The 15815-nt window shown below is 34.8% G+C and overlaps 1 long non-coding RNA gene and 1 other non-coding gene across 2 annotated transcripts; one reads left to right on the top strand and one right to left on the bottom strand.

Annotated features, from left to right (window-relative positions):
• Nucleotides 1–462: 462 nt before the first annotated feature.
• On the bottom strand, nucleotides 463–848 carry LOC108605686. The gene is made up of 2 exons (XR_004458926.1): nucleotides 780–848; nucleotides 463–541 (listed from the first exon to the last, which is right to left on the bottom strand). It is a non-coding gene; the product is annotated as an uncharacterized LOC108605686 (transcript).
• A 3237-nt stretch (nucleotides 849–4085) lies between these two features.
• Nucleotides 4086–7919, top strand: LOC117134927. The gene is made up of 3 exons (XR_004458916.1): nucleotides 4086–4125; nucleotides 7366–7590; nucleotides 7731–7919. It is a non-coding gene; the product is annotated as an uncharacterized LOC117134927 (long non-coding RNA).
• The last annotated feature ends 7896 nt before the right edge of the window (nucleotides 7920–15815 follow it).

The following is a 15815-nucleotide window of genomic DNA, read 5'->3' on the forward strand; positions in this document are numbered from 1 at the left end:
AGACTTTACTTTATCGATGTGTCTGTGTGTGTGATTTTGTATCATGCTACAGGTAGAGACGAAACGCATTGAAGGCTTACTTCGCCGCTGTTTTAACATGACTTAAACTTTGCTATGCAGCACATGTTGTTAAGCCGACATTGAAGTCGTGCTAGCTTGTATAAAAAACATGTGCCCCGGCGCTTTAGGTGACAAATAGTATTAACTGTAAACAAGATTTTAGAAGAACGCAGTGTGGAATTTCTACCGCGTTCAGCTGATGAACTTGTTCAAAAGAATCTTTTTTGATCTTGCAACAATGCAAAAGTGAAATGCTGTCTTTTAGCAGCTGTCCCACTGATTAATGTTGCATACAGCACACACAGGCACATACGACTAACACACAAAGTCAGGCGTGCACCCTAACAATAACAACAATCATTTTTAATTTGTTGTCATAGCAAAACTTACTTTGAAATGCACACGTAGATTGGGACCGCGCGACTTGCACGACTTGGTGGCGTTATCTGGCTCACGTGAGTAACGACCCATTGTTTAATATCTATAAGATATAATAATAATTATTAGTTTTCACTTTACAGTAAACACACAGTAAAAAAAATAAAACACTGTTTTGTTTGCAAGTTTTTGTCCATTTCTTGCAGCATTTTGCTTGCAATTCATTGTTTAGCATCAACTACACTTTATATTCTTGCATATTTATCGCGTTTTATTCATATAAACATTGGTAAATTGCCGATGTTTTAATATTTATTTGCGGCTTTAAAAATTCAGCGTACCTCCTTCGTCGTGTACGAAACCGGAAAAGAACCTTTGATAGAGAGTTGACAGCCATGCTCAGTTTCGTGGCAGGGTTGCTTTGGTGGTAGAGTTGTTGTTCGCTTATCTGACTCTTGTTGTCATCGATGGTTGGTTGACAATGTGGCCAAGTGTCGAAAAATACCAAATCCGTACGTGCAGTATGGCCAGAATTAAAAAACGATCAAATAGCGCCAACTATTAGTAACCAGATCAGAACTTAAACGTAAACAAACCACAGCTGATGTGATCCAGCGCACTTCCTATTAACGCTCAATTATGTTTGGTGGGCGACCATCGCTGCTTCAATCATAAGGGGAAAACCAAACTTATAATTGCGAAAATGTTTATTTCTTGTTTTATTCATGTTTGCAAATATCAAAACCTTACGCGCACTTAACAGAAGTATTTACCAATTTACAAACAATGTATAGCAACCCAAAAAGCATGCGTGGCAAAAGCTAACAACACTAAATAATTGCATGCACTTATGTTTATAGCTTATTTGCTAAGCATGTTGTATATTAAATTAATTTTGAAATGTAGTTATATTTTTCTATTTCTACGATGCGCAGTGTTACAGAATTTAAAAAAGCTTATGTTGCGCCACCTATTAATCAAGCAAAACACAACAAACGCAACCCAAAGCTGTCGATCGCTTATCGGACTATCGGCTATTAGAAAAAATTACCAAAGATATTGCAGCCAAAGGTAAAGTATTAAAAATTTCAATTATTGTTTTAAAGTAATACAAAAGATACTAAAAAATCTTCCATATTTTAGGGCAATGTACAAAACACACGAGGCACAATTCTCATGATTTGAAATATTTACCAATTTACAAAATCACGTGTTGCAACTTAAAACGCAGGCTTGGCATAAGCTGGACACACTAAATAATTGCATAAATTGATGTTTTCACGGTCATCTACGGCATGGTAATAATCCCAATAATAATTGTTTTAATAACATTTAAAAGCTTGCTACTTGCTTAAGAACGCTGCGCAAAGTTGCGCTGCTATATCGAGCAGCCGCCACATATTGTTGCCACTGGGTGGCATAGCAATCAATGTTTGTCAGAGTGCGCGCTTGCAATGCGCCAAGCGGCAAGATATTTGAATTTTGTGCTCCAGTCGTCGCAAGCAAGTATGTTGTAGTTTATTTCCTTCCGCAAGAGCGGAAAGCTATAAACTATAAAGGCAAAAGATATGACTATGGATCAGTCGGCTGGTAAATATGCTTTAGTGCGCATTCACTTGCATAAATTGCTTATGAGTGGTACTTGGCACAACCATAAAAACGTTATTCATTTAAGCTCACTCGTCGTTTAGTTTCGCTTCCCCACATTTTCTTTATTACAATTCTGCCATTTTGATACGTACTTACAATGCAAATTAATTGAATTAATTCAATTTGCTGTTGAGCCATAACGTTGATTTTCCTTTTTTATTATTACTATTATTTTGTGTATTTTTTTTTTTTGAATACATAAACTTGAACGTGCTTATAAATATTTTGCGCCTGAGCGACACGCCCACAATGCGCTTGATTTAGTTGATGCTTAAGTAAATTTCACTAATTTTCTAGACGCAACAACTATCATCATCAACATCATGATCAGCAGCAGCAGCAGCAGCGGCAACAACGAAGAGCACTTGAACAAAATAATGCAATAAATGTTGTGTAGCATATAAAATTTAAGAGATGCTCTGTTGTTATTGTTTTTGTTGCCTCTTGTCGCTGCCACTGCCACTGCCACTGCTGCGGTCGCAGTCGCTGCCACTTCAGCTGCTGCTGCTGCTGCTGCCGCCGCCGCCGGGAAAAGTTGCTGATTCTTGAGCCCGGCTCTCAGCCCGGCAACGTGCACATCGTGATCGTCATCAGTCCCCATATACCGTTAAACGCATCCATCCCGCCCCCACCAGCAGCAGTGTTTGTCTAGCAATCTCCAGAGCAATGGGCAGCCGCCAGGCAACATCAACATCGCTGCCGCCGTCGACAACTGAGACAAATCTAATTTACATGATCGCTCGCATTATCGTCCATTGTATTATAATCATCAATCTGGCGGATCGACGCACAGTGACGCATGTTGAGTCAATTTTTAGACAAATAAATTAAGTATACGTTTAAATGAATAGAAGAGAATAGCATGGAAATATATATAGAGCAGCGATAAGTTTAAGCACAGCTATCGTTAAATATCCTGCGATTTAAAGAACGTAACTCTTAAGTTCGAAGTTTGTATGCGACTGTTTGGCGCTTTTGCTCGACTCGGCCCACTGTGCGTAGGAGGAAACGGTAAAGGCAGCGACATTGTCGCAGCAGCGCTGCTGCACCTAGCCGTGTGTGTAGTGGCAACAATAACAAAAGCAACAAATTATAATACGAGTAAACATAATACAACAACAACAGTAACAGTAACAATAACAACAACTACTAAAAGGCAAATCAAAGCAAAGCAAAGCATTCGAGAGATCGCACAGCGCACTAAACAATGCGAAAAATATATATATATGTATATATCTCTGAACGAAAATTTTTAGTACGTACGTTTTCAATTTTTAGCGACCAGTTTTAAAGTTCAAGCCGCGACATTAACACACGAATTTTTTGCGATTATCCGTATTTTATCCGCGCTTATCCGTGATCATAACGATATATTCAAGAAACGAAACGACACGCGCTCTCTTGCTCTCTCTCTCTCTCTCTCACTCGCTCGCTCGTAAACGATAACGCTATCGCTCTCGCTCTAACCCGTACGACTCACTTGCACTCACTTTATTTTTTTATTGTTATTAAGTATACGTACATATATGTATATTTTTATATATATATATATGTATATATATATATATATTATATATATATATATATATATATATATGTATATATATATATATATGTATGTATTACGCGCGCAATTTGAAATAGAAAAATACGTTTATTTAACGCTTTAAACGTTTTTTAGAGCGTGAAAAGGAGAACTCAAATCAATAGAAATAATTGCCATTGATTTATTGAAAACAGATGCAAAAATCAAGTTGTGTAAACATATCAGGCAAATTAACTAATACATCAGCATATTAGCAAATCAAATTGCTGTACAAGTAAACAAAGTCCATGTACATATAAAATTAATAAATCACAAAAGGAAACAATTGAATTGTTTAACATTTTAAACGAGCACAATATTCCCACAAGAACACAAGATATATTCTTGAAAATCACGCATCGCATAAAAACTAATTAAAATAAAAACACACAACAATTCAAAATATAAAAAATATCAAAAATTGATGTAAAGCGCTGCTGAAAATATTTTATGTGAGCATCAAAAGTTTGTAAACAAAAATTAATTTTAACATTTTATTTTTTTTTATCCAAAGAGGCATTTCATTACATATTCTTATGCTTGAACATTTTGATTTAATGCAGTTCAATGGCCCTTGACGACCTCAGTGACAATTTTAATTTAGCCTTAACTCAAGGCTAAATCTCTTAGGGCTCAACTGTACAAATAAATTTGGCATAATGTCTAGGAAAATAACAGCAAATAGAAATACTAAACTCAGCGTATGCCTGACTTACGTATACGCTTTGAATATGCTGAATAGGAATTGTCTTTGATTTATCATTTAATGAAATTACCAACTGATGAGCCAATGCATGATATGAACTACAACTAAATGAAATAAGCTATTGAATAAAATGACCAAAGAACTACTGAACAAAACTTAACATTGCAGAAGCTTATAAAATGACCATTGAATTTTTATAATTGAATAAACTGCTTAACAGAATGAGCAACTGCATGAACAAGAGAATTAAATGACCTTTATGGTTGATGAACGATCTGAAAAATGAACATACACGCGTTATAAAATTACAAGTTTTGTGACCCTTAAATAATTGTTGCTTATGGCTTGATACACTAACATTAAAGCTTTTCAAAAAAAGGGTTTTTGAACTTGGGTGAAAGGTTTACCGGAAATTATGCGTTGGTTGAGTTTGATGTACGCTAGTTGCAATTTGCAATTTGCAGGGTATTAATATTATCTTTTTTAATAATATCTGCTGCAACACGTTTGCACTAAATATATTCAAATTGATTTGTTTTCAAAACTTTGCATTTGAAATGTGGGGAAAACGTGCCCCACAATTGTTGTTATTATTAGGAATTAATATTATTATTATTATTGTTGTTGTTGTTGTTGCTGTTGCTGCTGGTGGAGACAGGCTCTTGAAATGCTGCTAAGGCTGCAGAGCGTGACATGTGACGCAGTTTATTTGTTTATTGTTTATAACAATTTGTTAAGTCTTTGAACCGGTTTGCCATACGCGCCTAAGAACGTTGTCAGTCGGCTGATCTGCATAAATAATGTAGACATTACTATATAGCAGCTACATATATGCGCATGAGTAAGCAGATCTGATCGACATTGCCCAAATGTCTGGCCAAGGCGTCATCAATGACAGCATTGAATTAACCAAAACGCAAGAGGCTTTTGTTTATACCTATCCAATGCTTAAATTTCGTTTTTGGGCTTGTCACTCTGGCACTCTGGTTAGTGCTGGCCATTTCCAGTGCCAGCGCCTTTCCAACAATTGTTCGTGCGCATACAAACTACTACTACAGCTACTGTACTGTCATACGTACGTATACGCAATATAGTTGTTCACGCTGACGTCGTTGGCATTGCGTCCCTGGCAATAAGCAGCGACCCCCAGACGCAGACAGAGCTGCGTGAGAGAGTGCACAGTGTGTGTGTGTGTGCTTTGTGTGTGTGTGTGTGCTCAACTGACCTCTAGCTGCTGCATAAATCTCTTCAAATATATAGACAGACAGTCGGACAGACGTATAAAGTCGGCTAAACAGCAGTTTGTTGTACACTTGATAATCAGTCGTCAATTTCCGCGTGAAAACGTGAATACAAAAATAAAATAAAAATACAACATTTTGCACCACGTCACATTTTGCGCAAATTTTCATTAGTCTGCGAAATAGAAAATTATATTATATATATATTTTTCAATTCTTAGCATGAGACAATTCCACATGTCCGGCTAGTTGCTGCTCTAAAGCGTAGCCAGTTACTATTTTTTATTTATTTATATATATTTTTTATTTTTATTACGCTAAAATAGAGTTAGAAATGTTTGAAACTTTTTTTTTAGACAGCATTTGAATTTAGCACATGTATGGGTTGAAACTTTGCTAAGCTACACAAGTTAGCCAAGACACGCGCTTTAAAAGAAATAATTACAAATAGATTTAAAACTTTAATTAAAATAAAACGTATAGTAATTATAAATTAAAATTTGTATGAGCATTAAATAGAACAAAAAATTTTAATGTTGATAAATTAATATGAAACAAACTTAAAATAATTTAAATTAAATTAAAAATGTTAATGGGAAAAATTCAATTCAAATAGAACCTAAAACTTAATTAAAGAATTTAAATGAGAATTTTAAATGTTGATAGCAAGTATAAATGTTGTATATTTTTTAGCAACTAAACTTGAATATCTTGTAGAGAGAGGCACAAACCTATTCTAATATTCAATAGACCCAATCTACGCATGCATAAGGCAAAGTATATTAATGTTGCGATTGGGACTGGGACTGGGACTGGGACTGGGACATTGTCCAACGTTTTAAGGTACATTGTCGCGACATCTAGTATATACGCTATATATATTTAATGCATATATGTTTGCTGTTGCTATTTTTTTAACAGATTTAATGGTTCGATATGAGTTGCTATTTTTAGCTGACATTACGGCGCGTTGACGCAGTTAGGCAGCTGCCGCATAACCAAAAAAAAACTGAAAAATGTCTTTGGTTTTAACTGGTTCGAACAGGAATTGGCGCTCTTAAAATATAGTTTAAAGCAAGCAAACATTTAATTGCATTCAACAAATGGCAAATTAAACAAAGACACAAACCTTAGCCAGGACACAGCATAGAGCATTACAAGTTAAGAGCTAAATAGATCTATTTGTAAATCAACGCACAACACGCAAAAAAAAACTCAAACAGTTTAAATATAAAATGAAAAATTTTTGTGTTGCGAGAAAAACAACAACAACAATTTTCAATGTTTAAGTTATTTTAGCCAAAAATTGTGCGCCACTTATGTTGAGGTCTAGGCGCTTATATATAGAGCAGCCATTATATATAATTTATATATGTGTATATATTGAAAAAATATTTTTTTTCGAATGGAAAAATACTGCCCACTGCCTACGTCAGCGAGTAAAACAATTCGTCTGCAGGAAATTCATGAGTTTTCATGTTTTTTATTTTTTTGCTTTTTATAAATTTCTTTTGTTTGTCTTTTTATTTAAAATTGCTTAGCTGCCTGCATTTGTTTGCGGCACAAACTTTTTGGCGCTGAGTGCAGAAGCATTTTATTCACGTGCTGCAAGCTTGTTTACAATAGAACAACAGGCAAACACACACACATACATAAAAAAATATATATATATAAATTAATGTATATATGAGTAGTAACTAAATTGTTGTATATATACTAAATAGAAAATTTGGCTTTTCTTGTAGCTTGGGCTATATAAAAATACCTCACTAGGGCATTAAACGCGAGGAGGAAAAAAACAGCAGAGATCATTTTTAGAGCAAATCGAGAGCGCCTAGCCAACAAAGCTGAAAACAGTGCGTGAAACGCGTGCGTTCGTGCAACAAGAAAAGCAGAAAAGCAAGAAAAGAAAAGAAAATCAAAGCAAATTCTGTTAATTTGTGTTTACAAATTTCAATTGGCTCAATCAAGTAAGTAAACAATCGACAAGTGCCAATATCGTATGCAACTGCAATTGCAATTGAGTTCTTATTGCAATTCAAATATATATATATTTATTATATATATTGCTAACTAACTTTGTTGTTGTTGCAACACAAACACACAAAAGCGCGCTACAGCAGCTGCTTGCAACATTTGCCACTAACGACACTACATACAACATTTTGAATGGAAGCAACATTGAGGCGACATTACAATAACAACACATTACAACAACAACAACAACAACAAGCAAGCTTTGACAAAACAACAATAACAAGAAGAGCAACTGCATTAAGCTACACACATTACGTTGGCATCACAGGTAAGCTACGCTGCGTTTACCAACACTGCTAATACAAATATTTAGCTTAAGCACTAAATTTGATTTTTACTCAGCACAGCTATAATATTTTAACTAAATTCTACTTTCAAAACAAGTTGGCATTATTTTTTTTTAATATTTTAGTACACTTTAATATTTATTTAAAACGTTGCGTACATTAAAATTTGCGCTATGAGCATAAAATTTAATTTAAAAGACAATTTTAAAACGCGACGCTTTTGGAAATAATGAACAACAGCTGCTTAGTTTTGAATTTCTATCTGTGCATTCCCAAAACAATTGAATTGCTTACTTACTTACTATATAGCTACTATATATTATATGATTATGCGATATACGCACAGTAAGTTTTTTTCTGATAAACTCTAGCGCATACAAAATATTTAGTTGCACTTTATAACAAATTTTTGCACACTTTTGTTGGGCAGTGTGATTTCTCTAGTGAGTAATAGAAATCAACTCGGCAACAATCTATTTATTACAAACTGTTCACTTAATAATAATTTAAACAATATGCCCAGCCAACATCCGTCTCAATAAAGAAATAAACTAAGGGATCGCGCTGCTTAATAAGCTCGCCAAATTATATGCTCGGCTTACAAAGTATATATCTATATGCTATATAGTAGTTAGATATTTGGTGCTATTAGCTGAAATTCCCAGGCGTTAAAAGCCGCCGCCGCCGTCGTCGTCGTCGTCGTCGTCTTAGCAGCTAAATGAAGTGCTTAAAATGCAATAGCGGCTTACTAAGTAATGCATTAACTTGTTCGCATTAATATTGTTTTTCTTTATTGTTTTATTATGAATATGTGCGGAAGACACGTGTTGGGAATTGTTTTTACCCCCTTCACCGCCCTGCGCTATACTTGGCGCAATTTTCCGCTCATTGATTGATGTGTAAATAAAAGAATACAATGCACACAAACGACAAAAGAAAAATATAGAAAAAAAAAATTAATTAAAGATAAATGCAAGTTTAAAGAGAAATATTTAAGCGTATAAACAATTAAATGCAAAGCGCGTGATAGCTGAAGCGTATGCGCTAGTTGGGTACGCTTAGACTTAAGTCTAACTTGTTTATGATGAAACACGCATTAATATGCAAGCAATTAGAACGATTGCTCAGCTTTACATAAAATTGCATGAAAATAATGCCAATGACCACGCCCATGCCCCTCGCTGTGCTAACACTTGAAGTGAGATTTTGATCTAAGTGCGCATTTGCAAGCGACAACAAAAATATTTGCCATTAGATAACTTTAGTTATGACAGCCGCACGTCATAATTATTATAATAACAATTGTAATTACTGCAAACTATGATTAAAAGCACTGCACACAAGTTCAATCTCTCTCTCTCTCTCTCTTTCTTTGGCCTCGAATTAAAAACGCACACTGGGCGTATACGCAATGCGCTGCAAACCGCTTCAGTGCTGCTATACCCAAGTGTTCAATACTTTGCCAACTGAGCATGCTCATGTAAAACATATTAGACTTGCATTTACGCCCTTCATTCCAATACATGCCATACATAATTCCATAGGCACTTTCATTAACAAGAGCGGCGCGCTGTGTTAATTATACAATTAGCTGCATAATTACAATTTCCCACTGTGCGCGCTCTCCACTGTGCGCTCGCCATAAAACATAAGCGTAACATCATTTGCCTGGCACATCATTAAACAATAAAATTCACAAAAAAAGCAAAGCAAAGCAAAGCAATTGATTTGCTTTATGTATTGTTTAAATTCAATTTATATTATAAATCTATAGTAAACAAATACACTTGCATTACGACATTTGTAAATTCAACAGAACAAAAGAAATGGAAGAAATGGTCTTAAAAATTTATTTATTTTCTTAAGTTTTACACAGTTTTTAACAATTTCGTAAATAATTGAATAAATTGTTTACCATTCATAGCAGAGATGGGCATGGGCCTAAATTTGGACGTCGTGTTCTCCCAAATAAGTATTTGTTGTAGGTTAATAATTAAAATTATTTTTTAAAAAAAAATTATTAAAATCAATTTGTTATGCGTTATAATTAGCAAACAATTTTCTTTTAAGAGAAAATGATTTTAAAAACTTTTTTTATTTAATAATATTGCGCTTGACTGCAGCTCTAACTTTATTTGTATAGTAAAAATTTAATATATTGAAAAAATATTATAGAATACACAAGCGTTGACTTTCGACAACAAATTCTTAGCATTCATCAAAACAGGCTATTAATTATTTAAAATTTCTATTGTTGCAATTAAAAATAAATTCATTGCAGCTTCAATGTTATTTACATATGTCGAAAATTGCAACCGTTGCAAATATTTTTCAAATTCTTTTATTGAAAAACAATTTTTAGCATTAACTTGTCTCGCTCTCTGGCTTTCGCTGCTGTTTGATATTCTCTGTTTTGAAGACCTATATAAAAGTGTACTTGAACATTTGCGCGCTCTCATAACTTGCTGCGTACATATTTATTGATTGCTCAACGCTGCGTATACACAATATACTATATTTTAACGCACTCAATATTGCACGCTTCGCCTTCAACTCTTGATACGTTTTGCTTTTTTTTTTTTTTTGTGCATACTTATCATAAGCAGTCAGCTGCATTCAAGGGTAACAGTTTGTTATTTCATTTTTTATATGCAAATTATTGTTTTTTTTTATATGACAGGCCCTTGCAGGCGCCTGCAACTCGTGTTTGATCTTGTCTAACCAGTAGCTCGGCTGTCATTAGGAATGCGCAGCTAACTTTATTAGCTCACTACTGCTTATTACTACACGAGAGCGTCGCTAGATAATAATATAGCAAAAAAAATATAGCAACAACAACAACAACAATATGTGGAGAAACGGCATTAGCACTGCCCTGCAGATAAACAAAACGCGCTGCAAATAGTTGTAAATCAGCGTACGTCTTGCTTGGAAACTTTTGTCAACAAAGTTGAATAATTTGTTAAGCCAAAAAGCAAGCATACGCCACATATGGCAATTGTTGTTATTAATATGTTTATAGCCGCATTATATTTTTGTCACTTATTATGCAAGCAAAATGTTATAATTGTAGACAATTTTTATATATAAAAAATTATAAGGGAATTAATCAATTATTTTCATACTAAACGCATAAAACTTTGTGACTAAAAAAAGTTTAAAGACATGACGCTAGTTTTGAATAAAATATTCAATTAAAAATACTAAAAAAATACATGCGAAAAAGTTAAACAATTTATTAAATTTATTGCTTACCACATTAGTTTGTAGTCTAGCTAATACAGTTGCTAAAAATGAAAACTATTTAATCTTTTTTGATTTTTTGAAAATATTTTTTTTAATACCATGGGAACAGCTTATTCCCTATTATAGAATTTTAATTAACTTAATGAATACAAACTATAGCTTAAAACTAGTTAGTTAGTTAGCTTGTGTAGCAAAGTGTATTTTTAGTTTGGGCTTGAGCTTGAGCTTGAGCAATGACTTATTTATTAAAGTGTATTTGTTAGTCTGGCAAGCTGCCTTTATGCACAATTCATTCTTGTTGCTGCTGCTGTTGGTCGCTTCAAACCTGTTACAGTCTCGATTTGATGAGTTTCTGCAAAAAAAATAAAAATAAATATGCGACAAGTGAAGGCATCTGCGTGATTTGCGGTGTTGTAATGTTGAGCGCCCAGATCAGATCCCTCCGCATCCGAGCCCTATATGTGCATATGGCGATCAATTGATGCATAACGACAGCCCAGCTGCCGTTCCAGCTGGTGACGTTGTTGCTGTTGCTGTTGCTGTTGCTGTAGGGTTCATGGTTTGATTGACGTCGGTTTCAACCAGTTGGCGCCGCATTCTGTGAACTGAAAAAACAAAACAAAACGCGACTCGCGTCTCTGTGACGTTGAATTGATTTTTGTTTAAGCCGCCGCAATGTGTATTAGTCAGCATTTAAAGCGTCGTCTCTGACTGTTGTTGGCCCCAAAAATAAACACACACTCACTCACTCACACACACCCACAAATTGACACTGCGGCTGCTGCGGATACATTCTCAATTTCTTGTTATTGTTCAGCTCAGCGAATTTGTTTTTATTCGCTCGCTCACTCTCAATCATTTGATTGAAATCCATTGAAAAGCAGCGCATTGGGTCAGGCCTCACTTCCAGTTCAAGTTTTCAACAATGTGCAAAAAATTGTTGTTTTTTTTATTACTGTTGTTGTTGTTGATGATGCTGCACAAAAAAAAAACAAACACAAAAAATATTTCACGTGACATGAGTTTGAGCGTCATCTGCATGAGCTTAAGCATCATAATTTTTATGTTTATGATACCCTCTCGATTATAAAGCGTTTAATGAGCGGCAGTCCCCTCCCTCCACACCCCCTCATAATGAGCACAGTTGGAGCCAATCTTATTGTTGTTTACCACCTCTTAAGGTGTGACAATCAGCTTAGTAATGAGCTGTATTTGCGTAGTTTGTAATTTAAGCGCGTTTTACTGTCCCAGCGGCTTACCATGGCCAAAAGCCAAAATCGAACAAAAGAAACGCTACAAAATACACTAGCAAATTTAATTTATACTATTTTTAGTACTAATAAATTATGAAGCACGTATGAAATTAATTTGAAGCATTAGATCTATTTTTTGATTCGAATTAAATTTAAATTATAAAAAAAAAAAACATTTACAAACATTGCATGCATATTTATTTATTTTTATATTTTTCATTTAACAATTTTTACTATTTATTTTAAATATTTTATTTAAATTATTTGATAGCTACGAAAGTATTGCAAATAATCAATACGAAAGCGGCTATTTTAATTTATAACTATAGTTTTATTTAAATTATTTAGCAATGCACAAACGAAAAATTAAGCCGTGTATTTAAAATGAAATGTTTTTTATTGTGCTCATATATTATTTATTCATAAACTAAACTAATGCAGAATTATTTTTGCTAATTTTTAGTGCAACAATGTATGCCAATTTAAATGATAACTAATCTTAATTGCAATATTATAAAAAAAAGCAGATATAAGCTTAAGAATTTATGAACTAGAAAGGGCGCTAGATAAAACAACAGAACAGGAAAATATAGTTTGAGCTATTTTGGAACTGAGCTTGCTTAAGTTGGCTTAAGGAACGTTTGGCTAAAAGTGCAGCTCGACTTTTGCTTACGTTAGAACCAAAGTTTTGACGCATATCGGAGAGCAAACAGTTTGTCTGGCGTTGCTGATATAAGAGCCGTAGATGTCATAATTCATCAGTGGCACAAGCCACAAAACAACATCAACAAAAAAAATAAGAAAAGAACAACAAGAGCAAAATTTTTATAAATATAATAAGCCGCATCGTCATAAAATAATACAGAGATACAAACATATATAGATGAGAATGTACTATATATGGAAGAGACTGACGTCAGGCGCTGGAATTAAATACTCATATAATCTTTATATATGTACATACTAGACATTAGTCGCGTTTGTATAAGAAATCATAACAAAATAACTTGATCTATGCAAACAACAAAATGTTGAGCACTGAACTGAAGATACGAGTGGAACTATTTTGGGTAGTGGTGAGTGGTGGAGTCAAAGGACGCGTCTGGTTGTGGCCATGAGGGTCACGAGTTTGGCTTGACAGTGGCTGTCAGCGCAATTAACCGGAAAATGTTTGAACTGGCGTTGGCAGCTGACACTGCACAAATATAAACAAACAAAAAAAAACAAACTTGCTGCTGAGGCAGCAATGCAAACAACAACGTAGCTAGAAGCTTTTGCGAGCCCAAAAAATTACAGCAAAACAAAACTGAATTTGAGCAATTTATGATAGACAAAATATATAATTGTCGCATAGAAGAGACAGAGCTAGCGCTAGAGCGACAGTGGGTGGTGGTCAAAGATGTTGAAATATTGAAAATACATATAGTTTGGCTACATATGTTGCTGTTTCTATTTCTGTTGTGGCTGGATATTGCTGACGTGCTAAATAGATGGCCCACAGCTTAGGCCTTGGCATGCGTGGACACTTGAGAGAGAGACAGAGAGAGAGAGAGAAAGAGTGAGAGCGAGTGAAAGCCGCCAGTGTGAGAGCTAGCTGATAAGCTATGGACCGACCTCAGTTTTTGATAAGCAGCGGGGAGCTGATAATGTCAACAAAGCAAAGAGACAACAGCAGCCGCAGCATCAAGTGTAAGCGAGAGCGCAGCCCAAAGCAATCAGCAACTGTCAGCGAGCAACAAACACACGCTGCTCGCATGGACTTCTGCCGAAGAAGACGCAAACGAAGACGAAGACGACGACGACGGCTAAACGAGCAAAGCAAACTGATCGTTCGTTTGTATTTGTATTTGTGTCTCTGTCTGCGTCTGCGTCTGCATCTGTGTGTGTGTGTGTGTGTGTCTGTCGCACTTTTTCGAGGGAGACCCAACGCTCTTGGGGCCCTGCCGTATTATAAATATGTTGCCGCAATTTTAATATGAACGCATTGTCCAATCGCACTTGGAGCTGCGTGGAGCTCTCCATTTAGTGATTCCGTTTTGTTTATTACCGTTAAATTCGCTGAATAACGTTCACGTGCTTACAATAAAAACAGCCAAAGGTCCGGAAGGCATCAGTCCATTAAAAAAAAAAAAGAGTGCGCCAAGCAGTAAGTTTCCCCAAAAAGGATCAAGGATATATTCAATCATCACAAACTTCAAAATCAAACCAATCCATCAAACGTTTTTCTAAATGCGTCGGCAGACAAAAGCAAAATTTAAATGACATTGGCTTATCGGGGGCATTATACCATATTTCTTCTTTTTTTTTTCTTATATGCATAAAATTTTTTTTTTTATTTTTTGTTGCTGCCTGTGCTATGCACAAATTAATTAATGCAACATATATATGCAAATCATCGTTAAAATATTCGGTTTGGCACAAGTGAAAACGAAAGCGAAAACGAATTGCATATGTTGAACTCTCTGTTCATGTCTAGTGAATAATACAAAGAGCATAATGAAAGGATAAATCAGCAGCAAGATCAGTGAGCACAGAGTTGTTGAAGTGAAGCTTAAATTAAAAGCCTGATATATAGAAGATCCAAGTCTGCGATCAGCAAAGATTAGTGAGCTTAAATTTAGAAGACCAAAGTAATCTGCTTTGAGGCAAAGTGTGTATCTGATCTATATATGTTGCTAATTTTTAATTTGAAAGCTACATAAAGTTCTACATAAAATATTGCTTGGGAATTGCAGCTGCTGCTGCTGCTGAGTCAGAGACCCACATTGGGGGTTAGAGGCGTTGATTAATCTTCTAAGACCCTCAGCAAATTTCACCAGTGGGCAATAATTAGTCATACATATGTACTATATGTATGTATGTATATGTATCTACATTGTTGTTATTGTTTATACAATTTTTTGAATACTCGTCTGCTTTCAATTCTCGATTTGCTTAACTACACTTCCCATTTTACATACAGTTGAATTTTGAATACATTTTGTGCATTCTTGTTTTTATTACTATCACTCGTTGTTGTTTTTTATTTGTTTGTTGCTGTTGTCTTTTGCACATTGTTTTCAATTAAATGAACAATTAATTGAAATACTTGCGCAGAAAACGAAATAAAAATTGAAAGAAAAACACTTTGAAGCGTTCTGAAAAAACAAAAAAACAAAAACAAACAAACAATGAGCAATGTCCGAAAATGGGCAAATCCAAATGGGGCGTGGCTAACACGAAACGCCAATTGGAAACAAGTTGCTTAAACCAAACAAAGAATCGGAATTTTATATTCAATTCATATCTAAGCTACTTTTTGCGCTCTGTTTATTGTTTATAGATTATTTTGTTGTTATTGTGCATAATTGTTAAGCGATTTTTTATGCAACG

Source organism: Drosophila busckii, chromosome X, assembly GCF_011750605.1.
Source record: "Drosophila busckii strain San Diego stock center, stock number 13000-0081.31 chromosome X, ASM1175060v1, whole genome shotgun sequence".
Taxonomy (NCBI): Eukaryota; Metazoa; Arthropoda; class Insecta; order Diptera; family Drosophilidae; genus Drosophila; species Drosophila busckii.